Source organism: Petromyzon marinus, chromosome 33 (genome assembly GCF_048934315.1).
Source record: "Petromyzon marinus isolate PM22_M1 ecotype Great Lakes invasive population chromosome 33, UKy_Petmar_22M1.pri1.0, whole genome shotgun sequence".
Taxonomy (NCBI): Eukaryota; Metazoa; Chordata; class Hyperoartia; order Petromyzontiformes; family Petromyzontidae; genus Petromyzon; species Petromyzon marinus.
In genome coordinates, this window is record NC_133699.1 from 3,697,235 (window position 1) to 3,709,808 (window position 12,574).

Sequence of the window (12,574 nt, forward strand, 5' to 3'; positions counted from 1 at the left end):
GTATTCTCATCTCGGGAATCTTGGACGCAAATTCTAAAGTTTGTCCCCGTTACTAAGACAGCCATAAACTCCCGTCACGTTCACTTTAGATTCCACGATATGTTTAATACGCTTCCAAGAAGGAGTCACGCTTCAGTCTCTCGTGCATGGAAACAAGAACACATTTTCAAAATAACGCATTTCCCGTGCTCGAATTGCTTTTCTTGTGTCTATTCATCAACCTTCGTATATCCACTGCTTGATGAAGATCTTCCCAAACATCGTTGCCATCCTTCAGAGTCTTGCCACGAACCATCTCACCCTTGATGGATCGCGTAAATATAAATGCGTCGTTAAACCCGCCACCACCCGACAGCAACCAATAAATAAGGTTTGTCAGTAAACAAAGCATGCCAATTCGTCACTAGTTCAGCACACCACTGCGTGCTGAACAGCCTGATGAGGCTGGTTGTTAATACCGCCGAAACGTCGTACTCGAATTGAAAAATGTCGTGGGTTTACTCTCCAAACACGCCGGTGTGCTGAACTAGGAATTAATTTGCATGTTTTGTTGACGTGGAAACCCTTACTAATTGGCTGTGTCGGATGGTGGCGAATTTAACGACTCATTTATCTAACCCAAAATACCTCGAAAATGGGTGAATATTGATCGCGAATGCCTACTTGTTGTTTAACATTTCACCCTTGCACATGAACTGATCGCATCACTTCGTCGCTTCGCTAGTCTTCATCTTTGGGCACATTCTCTCCTTTGGCTTGCATGCCGTCACTAGTCTCGCCCGTCAGCCATCGCTCTCCCTTCTCACGGCATGTCTTGCCCAAGGCAATGTGATTTTGTAGTAAGGACCTCCACTAGAGGGAACCTCAGAGAGCACCTCTGGAAGGTGCTTGACCTCACTCCCATACTGACCAGGCATCTTGGAAGAGCTGAAAGTACCCACACTTTACCCAATTTACCAACTTTGGTTGCACCCATTCACAGAGAAATGGGAATTTAAGAAACAACCACCGTTTCAACTGTAGAAAAATGTAACAATTAAAATAAAACAAGCCATAATTTTACAATAAAAGTAAATCGGAATTTAGCTGCCGGCTCCCTTTGGACACTGTGTTTTATATTCCACTATGTATTTGCGATAGCATTGTAACTGCCACCCCATCCAAAATGTGTGCAAGATTGTGCCCACCCCATCACACCCGACATTTCCCATCGTTTCTCCGCACAATACATCCTCCCAAATAACGGCCATTATTTTTCCCCATTCTTGACTGGAGGTTTTCTATATTAAAAAGAATTCCTCATCCTCTGATAGACATCCAAGGAAATGTCGCATTTAAGCAGCCTTCTGTCTGAGCTACGGAGGCAATTTGCCATTTAAAAATGTGCAATTCAGGGTCGTGACCGGAGAAGGGTTTCAGTGACAAGCACCCATGACGTAGTTAACCCTTTCCCGTTCAGATGACGTACATGTACTGAAATGAAATAACTTCATTGGTTCCGAGGCTCCTGCAAGAACATGCGGGAGGGCGTGTGGCACAGTTTGGTGCCAGCTGTCATAGAGTGTGGTCGTGTCGCTACAGTTCTCTGCGGTGAGTACAACGTATTTTAAAACGGCGCTGCTACGCCTCTCTATGTAAAATGAACGCTGGACCACTTGCGCGTTCTGAGATGGAGCGGTGAACGAGACACCGACTCTGCACCTTGCAGACGTGTTGGAACAGGAAAAGGGTTAACAAGTCTTTCTCTGTCACGAGGAGACGAGCTGTCTTCAGTTTATTTGCAGCACGGCAGCTTTAATTTAGGTGGCAGGGCAGCGCAGTGTTGACACTCGTGCCTCGCAGCAAGAAGGCGCTGGATTCGATTCCCGACTCGGGCGCTTTCCCGTGTGCCGTTTGTATTGGCGCATCTCAAATTGGCGGGGTTGGCTACGTATGGTGTGAAAGAAGTTCAACATCCATACATACGTATGTACTCCCTTTTTTCTGCGTGGGCTTCCTCCAGTTTTACCGGTCTCCTCCCGGAGCTAAAAAAAAACAAAAACCCCACAATATTACTGGTATCGGCCAAACTTTCCCAATGCCGCAAAATTACCTGCAAATGGTTCAATTGAGATTACAGACGGCCACGTCGCCCCCTGCGGTGAAAATATGGCAGGACCCTTCTGAAAAATTATCTTGAGACTCAGCGAGGCTTTTCTGGGTGTATAAGAGTACGAATAACAATAATATATCTCAGTACAGGCTGGGTTCTCCGATGTATTTCCAGTCTGTGCCGCGTGATGTCTGACGTCTCGCTCCAATTCAGTTCCGTGAATAATTAAATTTCATTTCCCCACCCCTGAAGAATCTCCCAGCACGTGGAGCGAAGCGTTGGACACAATGCCGAACAAAGCGTTGGACACTGAGCAGCAACGCCGAACAAAGAGTTGGACACAATGCCGAACAAAGAGTTGGACACAATGCCGAACAAAGAGTTGGACACAATGCCGGACAAAGAGTTGGACACAATGCCGAACAAAGAGTTGGACACAATGCCGGACAAAGCCTTGGACACAACGCCGAACAAAGAGTTGGACACAATGCCGAACAAAGAGTTGGACACAATGCCGAACAAAGAGTTGGACACAATGCCGAACAAAGAGTTGGACACAAAGCCGACCAAAGAGTTGGACACAAGCCCGAACAAAGAGTTGGACACAATGCCGAACAAAGAGTTGAACACAATGCCGAACAAAGAGTTGGACACAACGCCGAACAAAGAGTTGGACACAATGCCGAACAAAGAGTTGGACACAAAGCCGACCAAAGCGTTGGACACAATGCCGGACAAAGCCGCGGCACGAGCTGAAAAAAAAACGGACCAGAAAGCGACGCAGCGCAGCCGCGAAAAACCCGCACGTGGGTGCAGGTGTCAGTAATTGGCTGCAGAGAACCGCACGTTATAGGGCTTAGTGTCCAGAGGGCTTCACGTTAGGACACAGCTGCCTTGTTCGATTAACGTCTCTCTAGTGAAATGAAAGAAATGTGGAGAACTAAACCGAACGGGAGCGCTGACCTCTTTCCAAAATTCTGCGTCTGTGGAACACGCACACACGCACACAGGGAGTCCCCGTCTTCGTGAGGCTCCTCTGTGGTACAGCATAGGGGTGGGGCAGAATGTCGCCGCACGAGTGACCAGAGGCAGCTAGGCGACAGGCTCATGTTCCAACTCACACACGCGCACACGTGCGCTCGGCATTATTGTTGGACTCCATCATTCTGTTTGAGATGTTGCTCTTGTTGCCCCCTCCTCCCAACCCCCCTGCCCTACTCCCCCCCCCCACCTCTCCACTGCCCTTCTAGCCATAGGCATAACCGCTCAAGTGTCCCGCCTCGATCAATTTCAGTGCTAACACGAGCACACAACGGGCTGCGAGAGAGGAAAGGGAAGCAGGATTTCCGCGGGATAGCCGTCGCGCCACGCTGCGCAGAGGTTACCACGGGGGTGGGGGGTGGGGGGCGTGGGGGAGAGGAAAGCGCGCCGGCTCACACCGCGATTTCCAGACGCGACAAAGACCCCCGCGCTCATCCTGAACCGCGAACAGCCGCCACAACTGAACAACCGATCGAGGGGCGTCGTCCAAGCGGACTCGCAGGCGACGCGGCTTTTACGCACGCGGCCGCCGCCGTTAGCATCGTCCGCTGATTTGATTGGAAAGAGGCTAAAAGACATCGTCGGCGAGAGAGCGGCGGCGGCGGCTTCAGGTAATGGATCGCGGTGGTCTGCAGTGGCGCTTTTGCGAGATGAGGTCAGTAATGGATGCGACAGCGCCCGTATGCAGCCACTCACGGGTGGGAAATATACGACCGACCCCCGCCCCGTCTCCTCCAGCTCACGCTCGCTCGCTCGCTCGGACCTCCATCGCTGAGCGCTCGCTCCCGCAGTACACGTCGTCACCAGTGTTGGCAACGCGCAGTCCCCCCCACTCCCCCCCCCCCCCCCACTTGAGATTAGGTCAGAAGCCACGACGATCCGAGGTCAAAAAAATGCAATTGTCCAACCGTGGGCACCGTGTCGTTGTTGTTGCTGCCCAACGGAGCGACGCGAGTGATGGTTCGCCGGAGGTGAGTTATCGTGCGAGGAGACGACGGCGGCGGCGCTTGTCAATTTCGTTAGGCAGATCGCGTCGCTCGTTGGGCTCTGTCATCATCAGGGTCAGAGCCAAGGTGCTGGCCCTCCCACATACATCAGTCACAGAAGCACAGCCACTAAATAATCTGCCAGCTACACGAGACAAAAAAAGCAAAGACGCATTTCCCCCGTATAGCCTTAGCAGGCTGTCGGGGGCAAGTGCTGTTAGCGAGCACCTACAAAGGCCGGAACGGTACACGAGGGTGGTGGGTTGGCCAGCACCACAGCCGACCGCCTTTGTCTCCCTAGTGGCGATGTTTGCAGACCACACCAGGTGCTCATTTGAGGCTGAGTCGACCTACACGAGACACACGCTGACACACACCGACAAAAGACAAAGATCCCTCGTAAAGCCGAGTCAGGCTGTTGGGGCAAGTGCTGTTTGCGAGCTCTTATGAAGGCCGGCACTGCACAAGAACGTAGGGGGTGGGTGGCCAGCACTACGCCCGGCCGCCTTTGTCTCCCCACTGGCGATATGTACACATCGCACCAGGTACTCATTTGAGGTTGAGCAGGCCTAGGGGAGGCCCAGGACCGGTTCAGATAATCGTCACCGGTGTTAGCCGTGAGCGAGAATCGAACTCGAGTCGCGCTAAGTGCTGCGCTTCCTCTTCCTCACACACACGCGCAACCACACGTGCACCCCCACACGCACGCATACACACAAATACACACGCACACATACACACAAATACACACGCACACATACACACAAGGACACAAAATACACCGACAGGCTGACCACTCCAGCAAATCCGTGTAAATCATGCAATGTGCACCCAAGCTGTGTTAATGGAATGAAATGCCTCGGGCATTTACTTCTTCGAGAAACACTGCCTCCTAGATGCTGCCACTCTACACCCCCCCCTCCACTCATCCTTGATCCCACCTCATACCCTGATGCCCACCCCCAACCAAACACACTGGCCTTGAGTGTTATTGATCTGGGACTCTGGCCTCTCCCAATGAAATTACGACTCTTTCAAACTCGCTGTTTAAAATAATTGTCTCAACCTTTGCAACGGGAACAAAAAAAAACACTCGGCGGCAAAAGTATATCCCAGCCAAGCATGCACGGCCCCCCCCCCCCTCCCTCCCCCCGCTGGAGCAGGGAAATTGTATGTTATATACAATAACGGGCAGGAAACGAACACGAACAAAAATAGCTTGGCTTTGCCGGAGATCGGCCAACATTTGAAGGCGACCGTAATGGTGTTATAGATTACGACTTTGAATAGTTCTCCATTTTAATATAATTAACTGAACGTGCGCAAAAAAAAGGAATTCGTGGATGGTATAACGAACAAGCAGTAAGGTCACACATCCGTACAGCAAATTGAATACCACACCATTTCACAAGAAAATATTAAATAGACTCAAATAATTTTAATTAATTTGCAATTTTGGCAGCCCGATGGCGTGGCAACATTTTCAGCGCTGCGGAATTTCAGGCGCCTTCTCTCGTAATTCCCTCCGTTTGCGATGCTTTCATTTAATTACCTTACCCTTTCTTTACACTGCACAATGCTGACACAGTCCGTTGAATATTTGCGCATTGCTGCGACGAAGTGAACTGCACACTGCCCTGCACATGAGCACAAACACAACACACACACACAGCTCCAAATCACGAGCCATGAATAAGTGATGGCCAACAGTGGCTGCGTTTGCATAACGCGCAAAAATATAAATCGTTACACGTACCACCACGACATGAAAAACAAAAATCCCGGAAAAATATCACGTCCAGCGCTGAGCGACAAGCGCGCGAGCTTCCAATAAAAGAAGAAGCTCCACTCGTTGTTTTTTTGTCGCCTTCGACGAGACAGCGGCCCCAGCGTTCCGCGTGCGTAAATTTGCATATTGAAAATTCTCCTTACGCGCGGCATTTTTTGTTATTTTATCCGCACAAAGCGGATTATGCCTCGCCGTGCATGATACACTATTCAAGACTGGATTAAGATGATCCTTGCACTAAGCCAGGACAATATTTTGGGTTTTCCTTGACCCTCTGGACCTTTTGAAATTGCATGTAGAGCCCATGGGCAGGCGGCTTATTCTCGGGCTGTCGCGCAACCAGATGCTGGAGAACGGGACAACATTCCACCAAAAGTGGGAATCATGAATGGGCTCACATGGAGAGTCCCAGAGGTACCGCGTTGGTTTTAGCAGTTGTTGCCTGTGCGGCTCTCCGCTTTGCGTGTGTGCCACGTGTTGTTCCGCATGATGTCCAACGTTTCACTCCACGTGCTGGTAGCTGCGGGGAATGTATTACTATATATTACAGTAGGGCTCCACGGTAGCGAAATGTTAACTCCCTCGCCTGGTATGCAGGAGGTTCGATCCCAATCCTGACGCCTGTATATTTGGAGTTTGCATGCTCTTCCAGTGAACACGTGGATTTTTCTCCGGGTCCTCCAGGTTTTCCCTCCACATTTAGGAACACGCGTTTAGGGTATTTGGCAGATATAGATTTCCACGTGATAACCACTTCGTTGAGCTATCATTTGTGGGCAGGTCGCTTCTGAAAAAAAAATAGCTATCTAGCTCAGTGGGGCCTTATCCCGGTAAAATAAATTAAATAAAAATTATAGTGCATTTAATACTGATTCATCTTCGCGCAATACTTTCAATTTCTCACGTCACGCAGTTGTTTGTCCACCCGATCTGCACTTGCTTTATTGCAGTTCTTTATGTTATTCGTTTTTTGACATATTGGTGACCAACGCCACTCTTGCAAACGAGATTTAATCCTGGTCTCCAATGTCCTCGCCAACTGGTTTCGCAAAATCAACTTTAACATTCGTCAGCAACTGAGTTGAGCAACTCGCGTTGAGAAAGCGGGCTTGCTCATTTCAAGACTGCGAGAGACGACAACAATTTGTGGCGGCCTTCAGCCAGCAGCGGATGAATCATGGCCGATGATGTACTTTGTTGGGGTGAGTAATACAATTCCCACTTTATTGATGGCGATGCACTCTAATGATTGTCTGGAAAGTTTACTCGGAGCGGGTACTGGTCGTGTCATATTTACATTCTCTGTGGCTTTATTTCATGTTTTGGGTTTGGCACAATCACGTTCAGTGTCAAGCATGTGCGCTGCATTGGGCTGGGAAATATATAGCATCAGTGCCAGCGCGTCACAGCTGCACACTGCAGGAAGGTGTATTATGCACCCAAGACCATCCGGCCATAAAGTCATCAGAATGACTCCTTTGCACGAGGGAAGCACTCGAGTTGACATTTTACAGGCAACCGAAAGTTGCTGGTGAATTGTACGCGACATGCCGATCATCTCTGCTTTATATCTCCAAACAATTGGGGAGCTTGCTCCGGTTTCCACGCAGACAAAGCGAAACAACACTGGCCCACCTAAGCCAGACTTTTGACTTTTAAACAGCTTTTATTGCCGCCAGCAGCAACAGCACTGGAGGCGATTCCGATATGAAATGCACAAAGTCACCAGCAACACAAATAAATGCAATAAACCCAAGCGCTGTGGCGCTAAATGCACCGCGCACAACACGAAAGAAAAGTCACGTGGTGGTGGTGGTGGTGGTCATCTCGCACGCCACGGTGACGAGCGAGCGCTTCAGAAGGTGAACACGAGGGTGCCGTCCATGCTGGTACAGAGGGCTTATCCGGCCCCCCAGCGTTCAAAGAGCTGAGCCAAGAACTAGAAACACGAACAGTGGCCGGCAATGTTCTATATCTGAGGGGAAAAGTTTATATCAGTTCCTGAAGAAGCTCCCAACGCATGGAGCGAAACGTTTACATAACGCTGAACGCATGGTCCAGCCCGAAAACACGTCAGACGGCTAAATTTTACTCTCCGCTTTGCTTTGTGAATCGCAGTGACTGCACTGATGATTACAATGTATGTATGTTCAACTTCTTTCGCACCTGACATAGCCAACCGTGCTAATTGGAGGTGCGGTGGGAAGGACAATAATAGAAACACACGCATTTTTTTCTTTTTATTATTACATTCCTATAATAATGTACAGCTCTCTGACAATCCACTGCTGGATGAAGGTCTCTTTCATGTCGTGTGAGTCATGGGAGTTGTTTGCACTTAGTTCACCATGCTGGTAACACTCAGCACTTCTGCTAACCTCAAGCCTCATGTCCACAACATATGACAAGCCCTACACAGATGGTCACCCACATATTTGCATATCAACATCATCATCATCCACTATTCTGGCAAAAACGCCCGATGATGCTGGATGTAATTACCAGCGAAACGTCATATTCAAATTGTAAATGTTGTGGATTTACTCTCCAACACACCGTGGGCTGAAGTAGTAACTAATTGGCGTTTTGTTTACGTGGCAAATTCCTTACTGATGGCTGTGTCGGGTGGTGCAGGGTTACGACACATTTATACTTACGTGATCTAACCCAAAAACCTTTATAATTAATATTGGTCGTGAAAGCCTGCTACGTGTTAAACTGATCATCATCATCATCATTGTCGTCGTCGTCGGCCATGACCAATCCACTGATGGATGAACAGCTCACCGAGCAACCAACAAACTATCTCGCACCTGCACGTGAGCCAATGTCATCACTTCATATACACAGTGGATATATCCTCTCTGGTGTGGTCCCTCCCCCCCTCCCCTTTGGCTGCCACTCCATTGTTAGTCTCTACCGTACGACCGGCCATCATCCCCTCCAGCAACACGTCCTACCCAAAGCCTTATGAAGACAAACCAGAATTAACCTCGGTTAGTAGAGGCCAAATATTCCAATATTCTCGCCAGAATGAGGGTTGTAAAAGATACACGGATGCTGGCTTCAGCTGTAATGAACTTTGGACGATGTAAAAGAAAAGCTAAAAGCGAAGCCCTGCAATTGCTTGCTCATGCCACTGATGGAAAAAGTCCCTCCAATGGACAGCCCCCCCCCCCCCCCCGATAGAGGCTATTTTGGCCTCCTCTTCCACTCTGGCCAGACATCTTGGAAGAGGTGAGAGTACCCCGCTGTTTATCGAACCAGACCCGACCTGGCGATCAACTTAACTTGTGGGGTAAATTTGTTATTTAAGTAAAGCACTTTACTTCCGTAGCATTCATAGAACCCATCAATTTCTATGCACCCATCACGTCGTGTGAGCTATAAGAACCAATATTAATTGATGAGTTAATACAGAGTGACACATTTACGCGACTTCGTATCGCAGACTCCTCCTGAGACCGAGTAAAGCAATGCGGTGAGGCTCCGCTCAATAAATAAATCACATTTGCGAATACAAAAAATCGGATTACGGAGAAGCGAGCACTGAATTCTTGGCTGCGACACGCGTGGCCAGAAATCGTGTCTTACGTTTCTCCGATTGTAGCAGAGGGGGAATGCCTTGAGAGATAACGGTTTTAGCGTTCAAAGCTTCCGTGTTCGGCACATGCCATTGTTTCCCGAGTTGCAATTTAACCTCTGCCAAACACGCTTTTCCCATTTTCAATAATAATCCCAAGGACAGCCTGAGATGTATGGGGGGGGGGGGAGACGGGAATGATGCTCTGCGGCATTAGGTGTGAGAGATTTTCATTGGGTTTATCGGCGATGATGGCCATGGGTTATTCAGCATTGTCAAGTATTTTACGATGCTGCATAATGTGCTATCTGCACATTAATGGTATCAACAATTCTAAGCCTTGCTAACTCCCACAATTGGTTTTCACAATTTCACAATGCCCAGTGATTTTAATAACGTATTAATGGTGGCAGCTTAACCTTTGGCATGTCAATATTAAAATTGTATAATTCCCTCTATTTGATGAATCTGTTTGCTTTGTGTGTGTAGCTTTGTATTATTCTTCCAGTCGTGCTGTGGTGGAAGTCCCGTTCGGAACTTGAGCAGAGTGGTACATCGCACCGTGTTAGACAATGGCCTGTAGAACGAGATATTACAGAACTTCCTCCGAATTTCCTCCTTTTGTTGTACCCACCTACAAACGGAACTGCGTGTTACCACGTGCCCTGCTATGGAGAAATGTTTGTCGTACGGAATAATCAGATGTTTTTGTATTACTCAGAAGTGGAACTTAGTGAAATCAAGTGAGCAACCAAATTTTGACGTGATCGATATTTGTGCAATTAACATGTATGTTTGAAAAGTCTGGAATTATTCATGTAACGAGTGTGTTTTTTTATATATGTAATCTTATTCTGATTGCAGTTTGCTTATTTTGCTCTACTTTTTTTGTTTGTTTTTGCTCTTTGTCATCTTTGTGACGCAGGTCACTGTTGCGAATTGAGACCTCCTATCCACGGTCCCTCGACTTGCTCACCTGGTTACACCAAAACAACCTGCAAATCTGGTGGCCAAGCAAAACAAAACAATCAACTCACAGCATGGGTCGGTGCACAGAATGGAACCCCGGATTTCGGTGCTGGAAGCTCAAGTGATATATGACCTCTAAGCTACCCAGCCACCACTAAGGTCTTTAGCGCTCTAAACAAAAAGGAAGCTCGCGCAGTACTTGTCTCCGTTTGTGGTTCTCAGTCATTTATATATTTACAATATATTTATTTCGCGATACGTGAGCAGCTATACATTAAACTACACCTACGTATCATGGGACCGTTTTTGGCAATATTTAAAGTATGAAAGTATGAAGTGTGTAAAAAAAAAAGAATAGGTTTTATTCCTTTTAAAACCCTTTAGTTATTCTTATTTTTCATACACGACCGTAGGACCTTTTTGAATATCGGTGCTGAAGACGCCTCCAGGCACTTGTGTGCAAGGCCTGAAACAAAATGCTCAGTGTAGCATCAATACAAAATCACATTAGCGCACCTCATATTGCCACTCATTCTTAACAGCCATGTCTTCATTGCTGCATGAGCAGGTCACCGCCGTTGTGGTGCGATTGTCGATGCGAGTGTGAATGATCCTTGACACCCGTGCGTGAATGTCGAACGCAGCGTCCACCTACACTCGTGAACCTCTGTATGCAACTGACAGATGGTTGCAAAATATACTGACATGGATCCCCCATCGATGTGTTCGTGTACAGCGCCCCTTTGTCAATGCACCACCAGTTAAGGGCCTTCTTACGGCGTGTGCGGTCGTGGGGGATATTTGACGAGACTTCACCGCGAAGGGAATCGAAGGGAATATTGATCGATGCATGGTGAACCTCTTTTGCACCGTACGTAGCCAACCGTGCTAATTGAAGGATCAGGTAAAGTTCAGGAATGAATATTGCTGCACTGCCCGCTGCTGACCACAAAATAGGCCTTACAGCCTATAACACCTGCTACGCATGGTGGTCGGCCAATTCAAGCGATATCCACGCTTCTTAACCCTGCCCAGGTGCTGAGATCGGGCACCACCCCAGAGGTGATTTGAGCAAACGCCGTTGATGTGTGTGATTATGTACAACACGGCGATTGGTTTAATAATCATCATCTCCGTTTAAAACTCCAGTACTATGTGTCACCGTTGCTTGCGTTTGAGAACTGGATATCAAGAGGCCACATGGGCATACTCACTGGAGATGTACCGTCGGTTGAGGTTAAGAATTGGATGGATCGTATTTATGCTGCAACATTTTGGAATTTAATCGGCTCTTCGGGTCGACTGAGCACAGTATTGGGCTATGAGCTGACTAATGTTAGTTCACATTTCTATAAAAAAATATATATCGGATTTTTTTTTTAATTAGAATTCGATCGTGTGGAATATAAGATAGCTGCAGGTGGATGCTTACATGAAAGGATCGACAATGATGATGATAGTTTTGGGAAACATTCATCCAGGAGTGGAGTGACCAAGGCAATAGAAGATGATATTAATTTGACTCATTATTTGTATTTTTGAATGGAAAGGGATCGCATTTTTTGAGAAGGTGTATAATCTTTCCCACAAAAGGGAGCACGAGGTCCTGATCCCCCACGATGTAAATTCCACACTCATAATGGCAGAGCACAATTCTATCAATAGAACGACCACTACTACGGTTCCAACCCCATTGTGTTGCAGTGCACCGCACACTATGTGACGGCATTTGCTATTTCTTTTTTTCTCCCAATTCGGTGGCAATCACAATGTGGCAGGTTAATATCGAGGCCTCCTTCTCCCTTATGCGTCGCATGGCTCATTTTTTGACACAGCAGTAAACTAGATGTAGTGCCAATCCGCTGCGGTGCAGGGAATGTTTTTTTTCCCCTTCTCCTCTTGCTCTCGTACCGTTATATGCAATTCCAAAGACGCAAACAAAAAAAAGCGCACCATAACAGATAGACTGTGTTTCAGTGCGGCAATGAAACACTCAATATTCCGGCTGTCCCCAAAGTCCCAATGGCAGGTGTGATTGATAGAGTTAAGTGAAAGAGTGACGAGCTACCAATGCGTTTCACATTAATTCCATTAGCGGCACCCGACTTTTGGGG

General features: G+C 47.7%; 1 long non-coding RNA gene across 2 annotated transcripts; it reads left to right on the forward strand.

Annotated features, from left to right (window-relative positions):
* The first annotated feature begins 3,341 nt into the window (after positions 1-3,341).
* LOC116948327 (uncharacterized) lies at positions 3,342-11,177 on the forward strand. 2 transcript variants are annotated; one of them, XR_012945869.1, is made up of 2 exons: positions 3,342-3,744; positions 10,417-11,177. It is a non-coding gene; the product is annotated as an uncharacterized LOC116948327 (long non-coding RNA). The 2 variants fall into 2 exon arrangements; XR_004403794.2 differs by lacking the exon at positions 3,342-3,744 and adding an exon at positions 5,288-7,110.
* The last annotated feature ends 1,397 nt before the right edge of the window (positions 11,178-12,574 follow it).